This window comes from Cryptotermes secundus, unplaced genomic scaffold (genome assembly GCF_002891405.2).
Source record: "Cryptotermes secundus unplaced genomic scaffold, Csec_1.0 scaffold457, whole genome shotgun sequence".
Taxonomy (NCBI): domain Eukaryota; kingdom Metazoa; phylum Arthropoda; class Insecta; order Blattodea; family Kalotermitidae; genus Cryptotermes; species Cryptotermes secundus.
The window spans coordinates 107,432-122,710 of record NW_019721525.1 but is presented as its reverse complement, the minus strand read 5'-3'; the positions used below and the strand labels follow the sequence as shown (position 1 = coordinate 122,710).

At 36.8% G+C, this 15,279-nt stretch overlaps 2 long non-coding RNA genes across 2 annotated transcripts in view; one reads left to right on the top strand and one right to left on the bottom strand.

The window, feature by feature from the left end:
- Nucleotides 1–8,662: 8,662 nt before the first annotated feature.
- Nucleotides 8,663–10,464, bottom strand: LOC111875510. The gene is made up of 3 exons (XR_002844740.2): nt 10,350–10,464; nt 9,951–10,043; nt 8,663–9,295 (listed from the first exon to the last, which is right to left on the bottom strand). It is a non-coding gene; the product is annotated as an uncharacterized LOC111875510 (long non-coding RNA).
- A 107-nt stretch (nt 10,465–10,571) lies between these two features.
- LOC111875511 overlaps nt 10,572–15,279 on the top strand; it is a 12,140-nt gene continuing 7,432 nt past the window's right edge. Inside the window, exons 1-2 of the long non-coding RNA XR_002844741.2 lie at nt 10,572–10,710; nt 13,419–13,585. This is a non-coding gene — a long non-coding RNA (uncharacterized LOC111875511). The remainder of the gene's footprint in view (nt 10,711–13,418; nt 13,586–15,279) is intronic.

The following is a 15,279-nucleotide window of genomic DNA, read 5'->3' as shown; positions in this document are numbered from 1 at the left end:
GCCAGGAGGTCTGAGTAATAAAATGCATTGACTGTTCTGGCATCTGTCAGAAAGTCTACATGGATAACCCCCTGCCAGTCCCAGAAGAACGTTGCCATCACGTTTCCTGCTGAACGGCTCCTCCGTGCTCTCTTGGGTTTGGGAGAACTGGTATGCCGCCACTCGTGCGATGACTGCTGGGACTCGGGAATGAAGTAGTGCACCCACGTTTCATCGGTGGTCACTACAGACTTCAAAAATGCATCACCTTCATCTTCAAACTGCTGTAGGAGACGACTGGCAACTTGCATGTGCACCATTTTGTTCACATTCGTCAAAGTGTGTGGTACCCACCGTGCATTCACCTTGCGATAGTGGAGGTGGTATTTCATGATGTCTTCTACACTACCAACACTGATGGACAGCATTACTCCAAGTTCCTTGATAGTGATGCACCTATTCTCTTGAATAAGCACGTCTGCACGATCAATGTTTGGCTCGGTGATGGATGTTCGGGGCCAACGATAATGCGGTTCATTCTCCACGTGCTCTCTGCCCTCTCTGAAGCACTTACACCACTCAAACACATGGGTCCGTGAGAGACACTCTTCCCCATACTGTTGTTAGAGTCTGTGGTGAATTTCAGCGGACGGGACATTTTCTCCAATGAGGAATTTGACCACAATGCGTTGTTCCACGCTCCGCAGTACCTTCTGTATGCTCATCCCTCTACCAACTCCCAGACAGCACTGAACAGGTTCTAACCCTAACAGGAGGGAGAGTGGAGGTTGTGGCTACAATCTCTCAAGGTCGCACAGTTGCTGCACAGTGCGACTTGTTTACAAAAAAATCAGTCCCGGTCATATTTGAACCACCTAGTACCACAAAACTCTAGTTTAGATGACAAAATCTTATGGTTAAAGCAATCAAAAGCTTTTCTAGATCACAGAATATTCCTCCCATATTATGTCCATCATTCAGATCCATTAATATCTGGTTGAGTAACCTATAAGTGGCTTTGTAAGTTGAAGAGTTTGCCCTAAATCCAAATTGTTCATTTACCAAAATATTATTACTGACCAAGCGTTTACAAAGTCTCCTATATATCACTTTCTCAAATATCTTTGAGAAGGAAGTTAACAATGATTTTATTTTCCTCGGCATTACAGCCCCAGTGGGCCTAGGCCTACCTCCATGAACTTCTCCGTTCACTTTCGGTTTTTCTAGATCTTACACATTCGGTAGGACGCCTTGGGCGGGTGATCAGCTCATTGCAAGGCCTCTACCTGTACACAAACACAGAAAAATGCACACACACAAACTAAACATCCATGCCCTGAGTGGGATTCGAACCCACGATCCTGTTTCCAAGCGAGCGAAGACAGTACATGCCTTAGACAGCTTGGCTACCGTGACCGACAAGTTAACAATGATATGGGTCTATAATTACTAATAAGACTGTTATCACCCTTTTCATATATGGGTTTTATTTCAGAAAATTTAAGTTGATCTCAAAATATACCAGTTGCTAATGAGCTATTTATTATATAGGTTAATGGTAATGTAATGTACACTATTTTTCAAAATTTTGACAGGGATCTCATCATATCATAAGAATTAGTCATTTTCAATTTATTAATAATATTAACAATTTCATTAGTTGTGACCAGACCATATCTAGTGGGATGAAAAGTAACTTTAAAAATATCAGATAAATATTCACTAGAAGTTTTACTTTTATCAATTAAATTACAATTCCATCAAATTCTCCATAAGCATTATCACCAGTACAGGTACAATAGGACATATGGAAGCTGACGTGCCGCGGGGACCTAATATGGATTGCACCTCACACTATATGAACTCTTAACTATTGTTATCTACTGTAATCTACTGTAAACAATTCTAAGTATTGTAACTTTATTCTCTTATTGTAATCAGCTGATGTACAGTAACTGACTTGTCCTATATCATGTAACAGTGATCTATAGAGACGAAATAAATAAATATATTATTGATAATTGTGTAAGCTACAGACAGGGAGTATTTATTATAAGATTTGGAAATGCTTTTTGAATTAGTATATACTCTATCAAAAGTATTCAAAATAGGTAAGATATCGTAACGTGACTTCCTACAAGTCTGTGCCTTAACAATATTACAAGTTAATTACCAGACGGGGCTTTATAAACTGCAAGTACGTGTATATAAATATATGATGAGCCGGATTGAATTTTGATTGAGCACAGTTTGATGTCAAAATCAGAGCAATCTGTTTCAATAATTAATGTAACATAATTTAAATTATTAAGTAAAAATTACATGTTCCACCGTTCGATGCAGATCTTTTACAATAGCTCGCACCCAATTTATAATTTTCAATAATAACACTACTAAAATCTGTGTAACTTAAATGGTGCTCAGTTATGCAGATGATATGTGGAAAATCTGGATATATGGAACTTAATAATTCGTTATATCTAAAGCCACAAATATTCTGATGATATATTTTCAGAGGATGATGTATAATAGGTGATTTACTACCTTTATTTAATTTGGTAGAATGTACTGCACTTGAATTACCTGTGTTATAGCATTCAGTAGTTAAGTTTAAATTTCCCATTAAATCATTTGTTTTTGTTACAGGCTTCTTTCTAATATGCTTTACTGATGTATTTTCAACAATCTCAACTGAAGTCGGTGGAAAAAGTTGATTTACAGAGATGAATTGTTCGAAGTTGAACTTCATGATATCGGAGCGCTATGATATTAGTGCTGCGATTATTTTCCTTCTCTATAAGACAAAAAATCTGAAGAAGTAAATTTAATGATAGTATTTATTTATCCAGATCGTTCAAGTGTAATCCATGTTTAATATACAAGTGTCTATTTTCATTTAGTTCCACCACACTGAGACGTGGATATAGTTTTTTGAGCTTAAGTAGTTTTCTATTAAAATTAGTAATTTCATCACTGAGAGTAATATTAGGACCTTTTAGGTTATGCCTATAAGGGACTGTTAAAACAATCACATTCCTATGAGTGACTCTCTTAATGAATTCAATAAAATCATTAAAAACTTGTCTTTATTTTATTCTACCATTATTGTTTGACCCACACAAAGAATAATAAAATCTTTGTCTAGCAAATTATCAACATATTTTGTAGCTTGTTCCAATATTATTTTGGTACCAGCTCCAGGTTTAGTGTAACCACTTACCTGGAACTCATCATTCAAATAAAGTTTCATATTTTCTGCGAAGCCTCTTAGATGACTATCACCTATCAACAGTATTTTATATTTTGAAGATTTTGAAAGATTGCTTTTACTATTCAGGAATGTACCATGTAATTCACTTACATAATTATGAAAAGAGAACACTTCCTCATCCCTAGTAGGAGAAACATCCATAATAATAGTTGGAATGTTTTGGGGTTTGCTATTGTCTTCCTGAACATTCACTGGTTCATATCTAATATTGATTATTCGCTTTTTTGGTGCCCTAGTACGATGCTTTATATAATGCCTAGTCTGTGCATTTTCTGTATCACGATGAATCTTCAACTTCTTCACAGATTTAATTCCTTGCATTTCCGATGCGCCATGTCCCCTACCTGACGGGTAGTCCGTTAGAACGTCATACCGGTTATTAGTAGCTATAAGAAAGTATCATGCATATTCACTTACATTTTGTTATGTTGTTCTTTCCACTATTTCTATACCTTTTACACATTCTGTCGTGAGTCAGCTATTTTGAGGTTCGTCCAACTTCACATTCACCGCTACACCAGATATAATCTTAAGTTTGGGGTTAGTCTCTTCCCACTCTTTAACACGAGTTTCTTTATTAACGGCAATCAGCTTAATTCAGAAAGTGCATGTTGCAGATTGTTTTCTAATTCTAGACATTTAGAACATTCGTGAGCTTCGTGAGCATCATACACATCCTATCTATACTCGTTATTTTCAGGTTATTTCAACGCACTGCCGGCCATCTTCACACACGGTTGTCATACGATAGACACTACCTACTGAATTGACAAGATCTAAACTTTCTCGTAAGATATATGAAGCTATAAAACCTGTTCTGCACATTTATAGCATTCACACGCACAAACATATATCAACTTCAGAATTCCATGACTCATTGTAGGGAAATGAAGGTGCTAGTTAATCTTCCCGGGTTTAGGTCCCAGCGGTCCCAGCAGCTGGTGACCCTGGTGACATATTAATGTCCTTAATGTCTTAATGTCCTATACTCAGTAGAAACATGTTTTGTCCACAAAGAAATCGATCACACGCTCCTTCGCGTGAAGTATAGATGTCAGACTGTTACAAATGCCATGTGATTATTTAAATAGGACTTTTAACAAACCATTTGCAACTGATGAAAATATATTTTCTTTTAAATTACAGCCTGTGTTAGGTGGACCAATATGAACATTCTAATACCAAAAGTGCAATTTCAATAACTTTTTAAGTAAATGTACGATAGGGTTTTAATTATCTTACAATGTTCAAGCAATTTTCATATATTTGCATGATTTGGTACGAGACAATCTTTACGATTTTCGGCCCTATTTTAAGATGAATCGGCGCTATCCCGTAGGAGTGTAGGAGTAAGTCGGCTGGTTGCTATGTTGGGCGTTACGTCATGGCAAACACCAGCGGTCGACGTGGCAACATCAGCTGCAGGGGTATGCAACTCAATGCTATTGGCGGGCAACACAGCCACTGCTGCCGCGGTGGCCGGCGGACACTCTCTTGATAAAAAAATGGCTGCCGCCAGTGCCGAGGGCTCGGTCGGTAAGAAGGCATGCTATCATACCACCCGCGCTGTCGGTAAGAAAGTACGCTATTATACCACCAGCATTTTTTTACTGCTCCCTCCCAAAAAATCACTGGTTCACACGTATAGCTAGAATTAATAATCGATGTAAATGAAATGTCCATATTTTACAGGCACTGGTGGGAAACTTTCTCCAGATAAATAATGTTGCAACCTGATATCTTGTACTGCAGAGGTTCTTACTCCACTGTGTGTTTTCTGTTTTCGAACTGAGTATAACATCACTTCGCTCAAAACCATCTGGAGGAGAATGAGTTAAATGATATCAAACTCAGTTCAAAAACAGAAAACACACAACAGAGTAAGAACCTCTGCAGTACAAGATATCAGGTTGCAACATTATTTATCGGAAGAAAGTTTCTCACCAGTGCCTGTAAAATAAGAACATTTCATTTACATCAATTCAACACCCCCTTACTGAAATGCAATGGATATTTGAACTATAACATATATAGAATACTTGTGCTTAGGAAAGCTGATGGTGGGTAAACTTGAAAGAAAATTCTGTTTCCATCAGAGATACTTGTATTCAACTTCATAACTTTGCTTACAACTTATACTTGAAAGCTACACAAAACATAGCTTTTCAGTTACATTAATGTGTTATAAATCATGTTTCAGTAGAATAATGAAACTTGAGAATCTGATACACACTCTTGTTAACAAGATTAAGATTGCATTTAATAATATATGAAAAGCAATAAAATAATTGCAGAACTCTGACAAACATCATACATACATACATAGCTTCACAGATCTGTTGCCCGTTTATTGAGCTCGTCATAATAATTATAAGTAGTTGCGATATGCAACCAAGTCCAAGTAGACACAACCTAGATACAATAGGAATATAATACAATTACGTATTTGTCACATATTCATCAACAGAATAGAAAGCTTTCAAGATAAGAAAGTCTTTCAGTTTTCGTTAAAATAAATTAACATTATCCTTTAAAATATATAATTTATGTGACAAATTATTAAAAAATTTTATGGATGTATAATACACTCCCTTTTGTATAATGGATAGTCTAGCTGTGACGTGACGTGTAGTCTATTTTGTACTCTAGTGTTAATTTTATGTACACTATTATTTGTAGGATACTTATTTTTGTTTTCAATTACAAACATGACCATGGCATATATAAACAAACAGGGAACTGTAAGTATCCCTAATTATCTGAAAACCTCTCTACAAGAACTTCTAGGCCTCATCATTAACATTGCTCTAATTGCTCTTTTCTGAGCCACAAAAACTCTTTTCATTGATGATGAAGAAGAGCCCCAGAAAATAACACAATATTTAAGTTGAGCTTGACAGTAAGCACAATAAGCCATTTTCAACACTTGCCTACTTACTATAGGCTGTAGTTTTCTAAGCACAAAGGTTGCAACACTCAACTTATTTATCACATCATCAGAGTATTTTTCCCAGCCCAAATGATTGTCCGGGCACACACCTAAAAACTTAACATTTACAGAAAATTTAAGTGTTTGATCATTATATATTATATGTAATGGATAGTCCGTGGCTTTAGGGGTCATAAATTTCATTACATGGTTTTTTTTAATGTAGTATTAATTGGTTAGCTTGGAACCATCTATTTAAATGTCTCATTTACTAAATTAATTTTGTTATTAAGGCTACTAATATCCTGTGAAGAGACAATAAAAGTGGTGTCGTCTGCATATAGAACCGTATGTGTCAACCCATTTAGAATTCTAGGCAGATCATTAATATATACATTGAACAACAAAGGTCCCAGTACAGATCCCTGCGGAACTCCATGTTTCTAGTTTTCCACTTAGAAACATATGAAATTGAGTCTTGAGTCTGTAGTATGAGTCTTTGCTTCCTGTTATACAGGTATGTTTCATGCACTCTTAAGTAGAGATCCTTTTATTCCATAGTGTTTAAATCTTTGGACAAGCAGGTCATGATTGACACAGTCAAATGCCTTAGTGAGGTCACAAAAAATCCCCACAACCATCTCCTTATTGTTCCATGCTTTATAAATATAATCAGTAACCGTAAAAATAGCTTTTTGAGTCGACACACCCTTTCTGAAACCAAACTGATTATCTACAATAACATTATTGTTTGTTAAATGCTGTATTAGTATTAGTATTAATATTAATATTAATCTTTGACTTGTCCCATATCATGTATAATGATTCATGGATGAAATAAAATTGAATTGAATTATTACTCTGTTATATATTAGTATCTCGAATATTTTGGAAAACCCTGTCAACAAGGAAATGGGCCGGTAGTTAGATATTTCTGTAATACTACCTTTCTTAAAGCATGGTATAATATTGGCATATTTTAACCGATCTGGATAAATTCAAGTGGTTAGGGATAGATTAAAAATATGCATAAGTGGTTTGGTTATTTGTTTACTACACAGTCTTATGAATTTGTTTGATATACCATCATATCCGCAGGAGCCCTTATTCTTTAGTAATGAAATTACGCCAGAAATTTCTGACTTTGTAATTAGAATATTAACTATTTCAGGTAATTTATCGGTAAGACTACTTATTGTTGCTGACCACTCATCCTCAGTTTTTGGATACTGACTAATTAATTTCTCCACTGAATCTATAAAATAGGTATTAAAAAACCCAGCTGCTTTATTAATTTCAATTTTGATTTCACCATTTTTGAAGTCTGCCGGAGCAGCTTTTCTTTTAGCTACACAACCAATTTCATTATTTATAATTTTCCAAGACATTTCAGATTTATTTGTGGATTTCATTAACATTTCATTGTAGTACATCTCTTTAGCTTTTCTAATGACTCTTCTTAATATGGAACAGTAACAGGAGTAATATTCTCTTATTTTAATATGATGAGTTACTCTACTTATTATGTAGAGGTATCTTTTACATCTACACAACACTTTTATTCCACCAGTTATCCACTGATTTTTATGCCCCATATCCATCACAAATTGCATGGGGAAGCATGATTCAAAAATGACTATAAATGTGTTTAAGAATGCATTAAAACTTGCATCTACCTCCACACTACTAAGGGTCATATCCCATGTTTCATTTTGTAGTGCCTCCATAAACATCATGACTCCAGTCTTAGTTATTAACCTCTTTTTAACAGGTGTATTCTTATTCCGCTGAGTTCCACACACATTATTTATCACCAGATATTGTGCATCATGATCTGATAGATCATTTTTTACAGAGTGCACATGATATGTATTTACTCTACTACAGTGCAAAAAAATATTATCAATGGCCGTGCAGGATTCTTTTACAATCCTAGTTGGGAAGTCCACAATATAAAACAAGTTATACGTTTGCATTAATGAACTTATTTGATGCACATTTCTCAAGTCACATAAAAAATTTATATCATGATATAAATCATGATCTGAAACATGCTCATGTTTCCAAATTCTATACTAAACACAATAATGTGGCCAAAATAATAAATTAACTGAACAAATATAATGAACCTTGAAAGTCTGATATATATACAGTGCTTGAAGTGGAATGAAAATAGAACCAGGATGGTTCTGCATGTGGAAAGAGGAAACGTGTTCAGACGAAGTGCGAGAAATGTGATATGGGACTGTGCATTCTCGGGTGCTTCAAACAGTACCACATGAAAGCAAAATTTAGTTAGACGACGCAGGGGAGTAGCCTGTACAACCATGAAACAGATAACAACAACAACAACAACAACAAAAAAGGTATTGTACATTGCATTTACTGCCAAAGAAGTAACGGGATGCCTTCAAGCCATTTAGGAAAGAACCGGGATGCCATCCCGCCGCATCCCGCCCCACCTCAAGCCCTGTATATATATATATATAAAAGTAAAGTAAGTAAAGTAAAGCTATCCCTGTAACAGGCCGTGAAGGCCCATAGGGTTGTGATACGTTCATAAGTTCAATGCTGAACATAATAATATGGCAAACATAATGCAATGACTGAAGGGATATATCCATAACAACAAATCAGATGAATATAATATGTAGACATATAATATTTACATGTATAATAAGTAAAACTTCCTACCTAGGAAGTAGTTAATAAATTTAATTACAAAATATAACCTGACATTGATTCTGCTCCTCGGTGTTTCACGCTGAATCAGGTAACCTGAAGATTGCAAGTCAATTATAAAGTAATGTCACTTCACTCTTACCCACACACATAAACAAGAGCCATCTCAGTCAGAAAAGAATTTCCCACACAGTTCTTGACTGAAATATAATTATTTTCAGATACAGGGCAGAATGAACTCTGATCATCTTCTGACAACTAGTTCCACACAGACCTCTGATAGCAAGTGCACTGATGATGTTAGTCTTCAGGGCATCTACAAACTGTCCCACAGTTGGATTATTGTTCAAACCATACTACGAACGAATAGCTTCAAATGTGTTCACAAGGTGATCATCAAACAGCTGTTGTCAGGTATTCACCACAGCACCACACTGAAAGAACATTAAAGAGGAAATTAGTGGGCTTCCTTACATGATGGACTTGTTCAGATTTGAAAATAACACACTTTACTTTAAAGGGACTGCCATTATAAAGCTTTTGTATATTTGATTAAATTATTCCTCATAGCAAAGTCTTTACCACCTTATTCTCTTATAAATCATATTACTGAGAGTGTGATCTGCTTTTCAAACATTTAACATATCCTACATAACTTGTGTACTGATAAGATTATATTGTAGCATCCTGTTGCATTCTTCCATTTTATAATAAATCTTATTTTACAGTCTTATGTGAAACTATTTATTAACTTTAAGTTTAAAATTTAAAACTTAAAAAGTTGCACATGACAGTAAAATAAGATTTATAATAAAATTGTATATTGATGTAGTTTCATAAGTAATGAATGATGATGACAATGACATTCTCGCTAGCCACCTGTAGCCAATACAGTGTTGTGGCTTGCTGCAATGATTGATATGCCTGAGTTCCACATCAGAAGTATTTATATTTACAGGGCTTATGAGAAATGAGGTTTCTTTCACTGCAAACGTTGGTGGCTACTTGGTAATGGTTGCACTGCAAACATTTTAAAGGATTAAGCAATACATAATAAAGTAATTACACCATGAATTAAAACAGACATACCTTGCTGGTTCCCTTGGAAAGCTGAAGAATTTGATGCCTTGCTTGCTGGATGACAAGCACCCAGCAGCAGCAAATGTCGTTTTCGTGTTTATACTGCAAAAAGCAATACAAAAATTATAACACCATCACGGTACTCTTAGAACTCTTTCACATTCAAGAGACAATCTCTGGGATAAACAGAAAGTTGCAGAACATATCATAAAAAAATATCATTTAGATGACAGTTCATGATAACCTGAAAAATTTTAGGCTTGAAAGAATTCTATGTTTCTAATTCCATTTGTGGTAGTAAGCATAATATTCATACACACAAATAATATGTTTGACATGCAGCTGTAATTTCGTTCGCAAATGTCTACTTTCGTTTCGCAACCACATCAAATCAAAATTCATACTTACCAATTTGCATATAATGCACCACCATAACCGCACGGAATTGTGGGTATTCAAGTTGGATTGTTTAGGCTCTCTGATTGGTCGAGCCCAGCGTGAGTTTCGTCCGCCGCTCTTAGAGGCAGTAGTTACCGTGTTGCCCTTTCCCCTATTCAAGATTCCACCCCCTGATCAGCTGACACGTATTGCGTAATTTTGCCTGTTACGTAGTATCACCTGTTGGGGTTACTGGCAGGACTGGCAGACTGGCAGTTCGTCGTGCGCCTCGAATGTGGTTGCTTCGTTAGTATCTGCGTGAGATAATCTGCTGTTGGAATACCAGAAGTTCTTGTGTGGTGAAATTCGTATAAGTGGTGAAATTGCGACAGTAAGTGTACAAAGTTTTTCTTTTATCGTTTTGATATTCCGGCCGCTTCAGTAAGTACGATAATAGTGATGGCAAGGGAAGCGCTGAGACTAATGAAAATTTCTCTGACTAAATTGGCGGAATCTCGTTCCCAACGTGGCGGTGTTAGCCTCCGTAAACATGTCTTGGTTGTTACGGTTCTGAATAAGGCGCGTTGCATTTTCTGGGAGGAAGAATACCACATGGTTCAATCCCAACAAAGTGTTGTCAGTGGTGGTGGTTACACGACATCAACCACAACAACGACCCCGCAGGATCAACAGCAGCAAGACGAATGCGAACAGAACTATGACGACAATGGACTTGTAGATTTAACACCGGAGGAGGCTGGCACTGGATCGTCGCAGTATACAACACCACACTCCGAAGGCGCGTCGTCTGGAGTTAATCATCTCCAACTTTCAGCGTCCTGTGTACGGTGTGCAGATAATATCCCGCCCTCCCTTCCATCATGTGAAGATGACAAAGAAGCTCAACCGCCACCCTCATATCACACAATTCCTGCCTCTCAGAGTGGCAAATCACCCGCTCGTCGAGACCGTGATCTACGAGACAGATCGACCGCAACAAGTACTTCTTCGCCGAGGTGCCTTAAGAGACGGAAGAACGTTGGGGAGTGCGAAACAGAGGAAGCAGACTTAACACCGGAGGAGGCTGGCATTGGATCATCACAACATTTCCACCAAAGCGTGCAAAGATATGCCGCGTGTTGTGAGGGCGATGGCACCGTGCCCACGACAATGGAAGTCGATCGTATTGCAAGTCTTGTGTCCATACTCAGTTTCGGCAATCTTGCAGGAAATGCGGCAGCAGTAGCTGCGAACATGTCGGCGGGGGAGGGAATTTGAAAGCCAACCCGTTCGGTATCCACCCCAAACCTGTGTTCGTCTAAAGCCAAGGATGCTGTTGGTGTTCTGCAGCAGAGGCCGTTTCATGCGATGATTGTGTAAAGATAGCTACATCGAAACCGAATAGTGTTGCCACGACCAGCAGGTTGTAAACATAAACACATTACTCTAACGAGCTTTGTGATCTTTGGATAGGACTGCACGATAGGACGTTTGCAGCAGGCTGTGCGATATTGAACTGAACATAGTAGTGAAAGACAGAGGTAAGCAGTTCTGTGTTTAAATTGACAATGTTTGATATGGCGGCGAGAAGGTGTACACTGGGGCCTAACCCAGAAGATAATATATTTTTCTATTGTGATAAAAATATTTGATTCAGTATTTTGAAACGATTTGTAAATTCAAATTTTTAAAAAGTGTGTTTGTCTTCAATGATTTTGTACTTGGTTTCTGCATCATGCTTAACTCAAAGCCTAGGCAAATTTTACATCACAACAGTAACAGTTTAGACACATCTGAACACCTGAGGATGGCAGTCTGTGGCGGAAATATGTGTTGAATATTTTAATGATTGTTACATTACTGACAAACTAAGTACATAGACATTTAATACAGATGTGCAACAGGATGATGAAATGTAGAATTACAAACCCCCACTTATTTAGATTAAAGCCAATACATAGCCGCCATAAGGTGCTAAGTAAGTAAGTAAGTGGGGGTTTGTGTATATAAATACCAATGTAAAATTTGCCTAGGCTTTAAATCAAGCAAAATGCTGCAGAAACGAAGTATAAAATTATAATTTAAATCTGTTTTAGTTTTATAAATGTGTATTATTGGTAAAAATACAAGGAAAAATTTAAAAATAAAACCACATTCTTTAAATTATTTGTTAATTACCCAACAATTCCTACCATTTGTTGTGTTAAGCTGTGGGTGAATAGTAAGTGTGAAGTACTCAGCTTTAAGTTTTCAGTTTGTATCATTGGGGCTGGAAATGTGCCTTCGAAATCAAGTGCCTGTCCTATAAAAGCTCTTTGAGAACGCTGTCCTTCATCTACGTATTGCTAAAAATATTGCAAAATTTTGAATTGTTTCATTTTGGTCCGTTACACTATCAATTACAAAGTTAATAGAGAGTCCGTCGATTGTAACAATTTGTAGGTCACTTTTTATTATTATTTCTGCCTTACACGTAAGGCAGAAATAATATTGCAAAAATATTGCAAAAATAATTTTTCTGACTTACCCTTTCCTATCAAAGAGGTACTTTACAGCACAATTTTACCTGGACCCAGGCATAATAATAAAACTAATTACCAATCCGAATGGCATCTCAATAGCCAAACCCACTGCAGTATATCTCATGCCATCTCAAGGGAATACATCATAAATCCCTGTGATGACATAATCAGTATAGGTATGTCAAAAAGTTGTACAAAAAAGAAACTTTACAAATTGTTTTATTCTGGAATTACTGATGTGATTTAATGAAGGAGATTTAAAAGGATCGGGCATACAGAATGTTTGGGCAGAACATGAATTCCACGTGTAAAACTATGCCCTAATGTTTGGCTGTGTTGGGAAGTCATGAATTCTTGGCTTCCATAGATGTGGGAACATTTCTTGTCAGCTTTCAAAAAAGGAACCTGTTCCCTGGAGTGTGCCGTGTGTAGAAACAGAATGACCAGAAAAATTGATATAAAATAATACGTATATTTCCTAGGTATTATAGTTAACCAACATTTCTGAGATTTCCCTTCATGCAAAGAAATTTTGAGAATTGATAATTAGGGTTACTTAATTCTTTACACTCCTCAGGAACTTCCAGCAGAAGAGCTCCCGGTAGTGCTATGCTCCAAGTGGCGTTTGAATGTGTGCAAGAAGAAAACGTGAGGGGAATCAGCAGAATGGTGTCAGTACCTCTCAACACATAGCCTGCAGGAAATGAGTGCAGACACGGCATGATTCTTCAGCTGTACTACCTTGTAAGTAAAACAGTTTGTTAGTTGATACACCTTCTTGTTACTAAATACAGAACAATAAAACTGACATTTCTTATTTGGGCCCCTAGTATGCGTATCACTATTTGCATGAAAAAATGTGCCATTTGATTTTTGTAAATGGTTTTCATAAATTACTGAAATGTAATTAAAACTGTGCAAGTCACTTTCTACAAAATCACCATTTTGTTTTTTTGTGGCCCATTTAATATTTATGGTCCTATTCAGCAGGCATCGATCTATGACGCACAAAATATGAATAAAATCTCTTCAGGTGGATATCCATACATACAGAGAGCATTCCAAAATCATCTCTTATTCAGGTGGGCTCAAACTGTGCAAATTGATCAGAATCTCAAGATTGCTTCTGTCTTGATCAAAACATTTTCTCATACATACCATGGTATAATGGACAGAAAAACTGATGTTTGCAAGACCTGCTATGCTGAAACCGTGGCCATTCTTTTGCTCTTAACATGGGATACTAAAGCCCACTCCTGCCCCACTTTTCATAGATGCATACATTCTATACCCTCTGTTGCTGTTTCTTTTTTTTTTAGTTCTCATTCCACATTTAGAGTCCAATATTTCTGATGGTGACATCTGAAAGTGTATAATTACTATGAGATGATTTGGTGTACACAATTCTAAATGGCAAAATGATTTGCTTCACCTCTCCACACATGTCCTGAGTGACCCAAGTAGACCTGTCCATTGAGTAACTCTTCCCCCAAAAGAGACTATCATTTGAGCAAATGCAATGAAATGAAGCTTATGCCTGACAGCATGTTATAAAATTACAAACATTTGGAAAGAATCCTCCTCCTGCATCTAGTCATTCGGAAGTTTAGCATATATAACCATTGGGGGAAGGAGAAAACTATCTTCATTCAAAATGCACTGCATATACTTAAGGCAGAAGCCATCACAAAATCAAAATGACTCTTCTAATACCATACCTTGAATGCATTTACATGTTCTTGCACTCTGATGGTACAAAATATATACATGCCAACAGTTTGTTTGAAAATAAGCATTTTATTATAACACACAGAGGAGAGACCCCCTTAATCTCATGTAAGTTCCATGTTCATCCTACTTATATAACTTCATATGCATGTGTGTGTGTATATATAGGGTGTTTCACGACTTTAGGGCATAACTGCAAGAGGTGATTTCCTAGGTCTTTGTGATCAAAAAAGTTCATATAAAGATGTCTCCGATTTTGGACGGTTACGGAGTTATGACCGTTTTTTCATTCCCATACACACCCTCATATGAACCACGTCTGTCAGCTGGCGGGTCGCTGTCTTTAGCCAGCTACAAACAGAGCGTTCTCGTTATCTCGACACTTGAGAGCTACGTAAGGTGGGGTGGGTTGGTATGTCCGGCGCGGTTCACAACTGAGCGGCAGCCTGTGTTGCGGCCAGTGGTGAAATTTTCGAAAATCAGCTTTAAGCACCAATCAGTTCAAATTAAATGTAATTTCACGAAGTTAACTTTACATTCATACTTTAAACGTATCATGTATTATGCTGGTTTAATATTTTGTTCTGTTTATTGTCAGTAATCATTACCTTCTATTCTGAGTTTAAAACGGTCATAACTCCGTAACCGTCCAAAATCGGACACATGTTTATATGAGCTTTTTTGATCACAAAGACCTAGGAAATCACCTC